Raw genomic sequence first — 6,299 nt, 5'->3', positions numbered from 1 at the left:
CGTGCTTGTCCCGGTCTGAACAGACTCACCGCTTGGTGGCTCCAACTGACCTGGGCTCCAGTCTTCCTACTGACGTTTCCCATGATGCGACGTACAGAGGGGTTTTCAACACAACGATCGCGGAACAAATAAAACGGGAAAGTGCTTGCAGTGAGTTTAGAAACATCTAATACATTCACAAATTATCACAACCTCCGTTCAAAAATATGCTTCCAAACTTCGCAACAAAAAAAAAAGGGATCAACGTAACGATACACATTGAATCCGATTCAGAATGTCACTACCCGAGCTGGACAAAACGACTTTTCAGAAGAACCACCGGCTACAGAAACCTCTGGGCGACGATCCCAAAAAAACACAGACAACAACAATAAAATATATAAACACACCAAACAGCTCCAATGCAAATGATATATATTCAGGTCAGATCAAATCCAACGATACCGTAGTCGGCACGAAAGATGAGGAAACTAGATTCACGCCAGTGTCTGTGATTTTGGTGGATCTATTCTAACTGTTCATATTCCCTTGGGCATGATGTTCACGTGCTTGTATTTGTAGCTGGTTAAATGTATCGCAAATACGTCAACCAGGTCATATGACACGAATGATACGTCAGGTGATCAACAATTTGACGCATATAAGTTATTAGTTGTATTGCAAAAAATAACATTATTAAACTAGCACACCCTGACCACAGCCTAAATCCTAAAACGTTTGAGAAGACATGTTATTTGAAAGTGATCTGCTCTGAGTTTGAGGTGGACCTATCACAAGGGGGGGGCACTTCAATCAGCCCCAGCCTCATGCGTCTCCTGGTCGCTGCCAGCTCCGGGATCAAACCCGGGTCTGTAGTAGCACCCGGGTCTGTAGTAACAGTATAGCTTCCGTCCCTCTCCTCGCCCCAGGGACCCTCTGCACACAGACAACAGTCACCCTCGAAGCATCGTTACCCATCGCTCCAGAAAAGCCACGGCCCTTGCAGAGCAAGGGGAACCACTACTTCAAGGTCTCAGAGCAAGTGACGGTCGGTCACTGATTGAAACGCTATTAGCGCGCACCACCGCTAACTAGCTAGCCATTTCACATTGGTTACACTATCACTGCTATGCAGTGCCTTAGACCGCTGCGCCACTAGGGAGGCCCACGCATATTGATTTGAACAAACAATTAATCCCCTAAAAAATGCAGCCCTCCGTTGAATTACAAAATCGCGATGTGGCCCTTGAGCCAAATATTCTTCCCACCCCTACTCAAGGGCGATTCAGAAAGCTGAGTGATGACCTTATTACCGATGAATGTGTTTTTTATTATTGTTTTTCTTTCTTTTGGGGGTTTGTATTTTGTGTGTATTGTATGTATTTCAGGGCTGTAAAAGAGACCATGGTTTCAGTATGACTCCCTGGTAAAATAAATAAATGCAAGGACAAACAGACCTCTGATAGTTTAGCTGTAGTAATCGTACTAATCATATTGTGAAATGTCTCCCCCTGCAGGTTGTGGAGTGAATGACTCTCCAGTAGGCCTGGCTGCTTACATACTGGAGAAGTTCTCCACCTGGACTGACTTCAACAACAGGGACTTGGAAGATGGGGGGCTGGAGAGGTACAAAAAACAGTTCAGCCTGTTTACTTTGGGTTGTGAATTGACATTTTTTGTCCATTAAAATAACATCAAATTGATCAGAAATACATTGTAGACATTGCTAATGTTGTAAATGACTATTCACATGACACATGAAAAGTGTTTCTTATTGGAGAATGAATAAAACACAGGGCTGTTGATTGGTTCATTGAGAAAGCCTGGTTCCTGTCTAAGGAAGTTCACCCTGACCAGCATCATGATCTACTGGACCACCGGCTCCATCGTGTCCTCCATGGGGTTCTACAAGGAGAACTTAAAGACCAACATTGACAGACTGGATAATAAGTGAGTTTGTATGTGTGGTGGCAGAGTTCTCTTAATATGACACGGGCTGTTCCTACAGGATCTGTCCATTTAATATGACACGGGCTGTTCCTACAGGATCTGTCCATTTAATATGACACGGGCTGTTCCTACAGGATCTGTCCATTTAATATGACACGGGCTGTTCCTACAGGGTCTGTCCATTTAATATGACACGGGCTGTTCCTACAGGGTCTGTCCATTTAATATGACACGGGCTGTTCCTACAGGGCCTGTCCATTTAATATGACACAGGCTGTTCCTACAGGGTCTGTCCAGTTTAAATGACACGGGCTGTTCCTACAGGGCCTGTCCAGTTTAATATGACACGGGCTGTTCCTACACGGTCTGTCCATTTAATATGACACGGGCTGTTCCTACAGGGAATGTAAACATGTGGCTGTGTTTGTTAACCTGTCTCTCGTGTCCTCAGTACGGGGGTGTATGTGTTCCTACAGGCCTGGCTGCGTTCCCCAACGAGCTAATGCACGTGCCCCAGTTGTGGGCTAGAGCCAAGTTCAGGAACATCTACACCTACTCTTACATGCCCCGAGGAGGCCACTTTGGTGCCTTCGAGGAGCCACAGCTCCTGGCTGACGACCTGCTGCAGTTTGTGCAGAAGGTGGAGAAGTTGTAGAGTTGATGGATACAAGAGGTCGACTCTCCACTCCTGCCAAGTGCCTGGAAGAAAAACCAGCAGGACTGCAGAACATAACACTACAGCTTGGAATTGTAGCTTTGTACTGAAAACATTTAAATGTTAATCTAAGATATAAAATCAGAAGCACTGTCTGATTATCAGGTAAATACTTGGTCTATCAGTGATGTTAACACTGCAATATGATCATGCTCAGTGATTGTGTTGGTGTAATATTAAGGCTATACAGTCAACATAATGGACCTATACTGTAATAATGAAATGATCAGCACTTCAATACTGATGTCTTCCAGATTGCAAAAAAAAGGTGCTGTCCTGCTGTTGTTTGTTTGTGCTGTAGTGTCTTCCTATGCTTTATTCATTAATCAAGTAGCGACAACACCTGTAGACACTCGGCCGTCCGTGGAACGAGTTTGACACTTCCTGTGATGGCTTCCTGTTTAGTGTCTGATATTTGTGGGGCTGGTTCCCAGGAGTGACCTGGACACATCTTAAGTTTAATCCTGGACTAAAAATATATTTCAATGGTAGTGTTCCATTGAGCATGGTTTTTAGTCTAGGTCTATATTGAGCCTAATCTATGTCCCAGGAAACCACAATGAATTTTCTGTGGACCCCAGGAAGACCAGCAGTCACTAAGGGGTCAGCTTATGAGGATCCAAATAAACAAATTAAATTAACATCAAGTCAATAACTCACAATGTTGAACACAAAATGTAAACCTTTGTATGCTGCAAAATGTGTATAATTCAAATGAACCATGTCATTTAGTGATCCAGTTTAGACTGACATACAGTACTGTATATTTCAGAAAGATGGTGTCAGAAAAACATTTTAAGCAATAGAAAACCAAGACGAGACATTATACAGTTTCAACCAGATGACAAGTAGGTATTTAGGTCACAAAGTAACTTAGGAGGCTATATACAGTCACAACACCAACACTGCTTTCATTACAGCACATACCCAAGCTACACCAGACAACATATTAATTTCAGTCATAATGTAGAGGTGATGCCAGTCATTCATATGAAAGTCTATAGAAACATAGTCCCTGTACTGGGCTCAGGGTTACAGAGAGAGAGTCGTCCCTGACAGAGAGAGGGGTAGACATGTCAATCTGTTCAGTCAACACCGCTGTCTGTAGTCACAAATTGTCTGACTGCTGATCTCGGACCAGGTACCCTCTGTCCATGTCATGTTAGTCTTTGTGACATAAAAGGTCAAACTGACTTTAGATCAGCACTCCAGTTTGGCCTTTTAGATCAGTATGAGCAGGTTTAAGGGGGACCTGACAGGGAGACCTGATCCTAGATCAGCGCTGGGCCATTTGGACAAAAATCCAGGATAAAATTGAAGAATACATTGATAAAATAAACGTACACCACAGTTTAAAATGATCATTTAAACTAATAGTTTGATGGTTGTAGTCATTAACAATCCACCATATTAGGAAACTGAATTCAAACTTCACATCTCTCTAGTATAGGCTACTTATCCTAAAGAACGATAAGCAATACGCCTCCGTTAAGTGATTCATATTCAGACAACTTTAATGTCCTCAGAGGCAATTCATGTGGCAGCAGTCATTAAACAGATCACATTTTAAAATAAATAGCAAAGGATATTTACAAGCAAATAGGCAGGATTTGATCAGTACGGTGGCTGTCAATGACTTTCAGTTCATCATCCCAGCTTTCTCCGAGATCAGCACTCCTACTCTGAGAAACGTTATGATCATGGCCTCCTGTCATCTCATACTATGGCTGTGGTTGGGAATCCTTTCATTGTCACTTGTCAAGGCTCAGAAACAGGTCAGTCCCTTTTTGTAAGTCTTTGTATCAGTTGAACGAAGACAAAATGTTGGTCGTTCGTTGTGTAGCGTAGTTTCCTCGGTTGAAATATCTTAATATATACCAGTGAATTTATTAACGCACTCCGAATGCGGCAGAATGGTCAATGTTTTAGTTAATGTACGACACCTGTCTAATAGGACCGGTGTCAGTAAACGTCGGCCAACAAAAAAAAAACAGTTTGTTACCAGCAACAGTCATCAACTCTCTACACATGAGGGCAACCTGACCAACTGTTAGGCAGTGGGGTCAACATTTAAAATACTAAAGTCATTTTTGGGTGTCTTTACTATTTGACAACTTTTACACCATTTCTGTCCAACAAGCATTCGAAATGTAACGAGCACTTTTGGGTGTCAGGGAAAATGGAGTAGAAGTCAAATAGTAATGTTCCCATATGAAGAGATCATCCCTACTACTCTGCTCTGGCAAACTCATTAATAAACACTCATGCTTAGTTCATTAATATTGTTGGCGTGTGCCTCTGCCTATCCATTAATGACAAACGCAAGAATCGTGATCTCTGGTTTGCTTAATGTAAGGAACGTAACATTATTTTTATACCTTAACTAAAGTAGTATTTTACTGGGTAACTAACGAGTCATTTTCTTCACTAACTCAAGTGTGATAATTTGGGTACTTGTTCCACTGCTGCTAGGGAGTGTAAAATGGTCAGGAGGTGGACACTAATTTCTCTGGAAGTAGCTAGCAAGTTTTCCAACTACAGTTCAATCGCAACAAATAGTTTGAATGTTACATGACGAGACCGAGGCATTGACGCGAGTCACCAGTCTTGTTCAGTACATTGCAATACCTCCGGGTTATCTCAAGCACACCGGTAAAAACACTCGAGTTGCAGTAATTAACATTTACCAACAGATGGCGGCACTGTCTTACACTCTTAACAAACTAATTGCATTTTGTTGGTCATTTCCAATGTGTGGCGCATATATATTTGTATTTATTGAGCGTATGTGTTGATGGCTCTACAAATGGTAGAAAGGTAACGTAACTTTTGTGTGATCGCGGCGTTTACCTGGGTGCTTGACTGCTATTGTAAGGTCTGAAGGCTTGGATCAACCCTGCTCACAGCAACACCCTCTGTCCATGTCATTTAATCTGACCACACTGCATTTATGATGTAGAGTTCAAATCAAAATCAAATTTATTTATATAGCCCTTCGTACATCAGCTGATATCTCAAAGTGCTGTACAGAAACCCAGCCTAAAACCCCAAACAGCAAGCAATGCAGGTGTAGAAGCACGGTGGCTAGGAAAAACTCCCTAGAAAGGCCAAAACCTAGGAAGAAACCTAGAGAGGAACCAGGCTATGTGGGGTGGCCAGTCCTCTTCTGGCTGTGCCGGGAGGAGATTATAACAGAACATGGTCAAGATGTTCAAATGTTCATAAATTACCAGCATGGTCGAATAATAATAAGGCAGAACAGTTGAAACTGGAGCAGCAGCACAGTCAGATGGACTGGGGACAGCAAGGAGTCATCATGTCAGGCCCATTCCGAGGACACCCCCTAGAGTTAATTTAGGAATACACAATGGCTTTGTTGAATTGGCCTTTTCTTGGCTTGAAGGGTATTTCTACTGTGGACGTAAAGTGCTAATGCCTGGGAAGCTGGTGTTTGGAGGATATATTGGCATGGTTGCCGGCAACTATGCCAATATATCCTCAATGGCTTCGAGGGCATTGTCACTTTCTATACAGGTTACCAACAGTCAATTATTGATTGACATATTTTGGTAGAAGTGTTCATACTATTTCATACTTCCACGAGATATAGTTTCGTCACAAACATCAGGTTGCTACCTAAGCCGGCTGGTCGTTT

This window comes from Oncorhynchus clarkii, chromosome 20, assembly GCF_045791955.1.
Source record: "Oncorhynchus clarkii lewisi isolate Uvic-CL-2024 chromosome 20, UVic_Ocla_1.0, whole genome shotgun sequence".
In the NCBI taxonomy this organism is placed as follows: Eukaryota; Metazoa; Chordata; class Actinopteri; order Salmoniformes; family Salmonidae; genus Oncorhynchus; species Oncorhynchus clarkii.
This window is presented reverse-complemented; position numbering follows the sequence as displayed.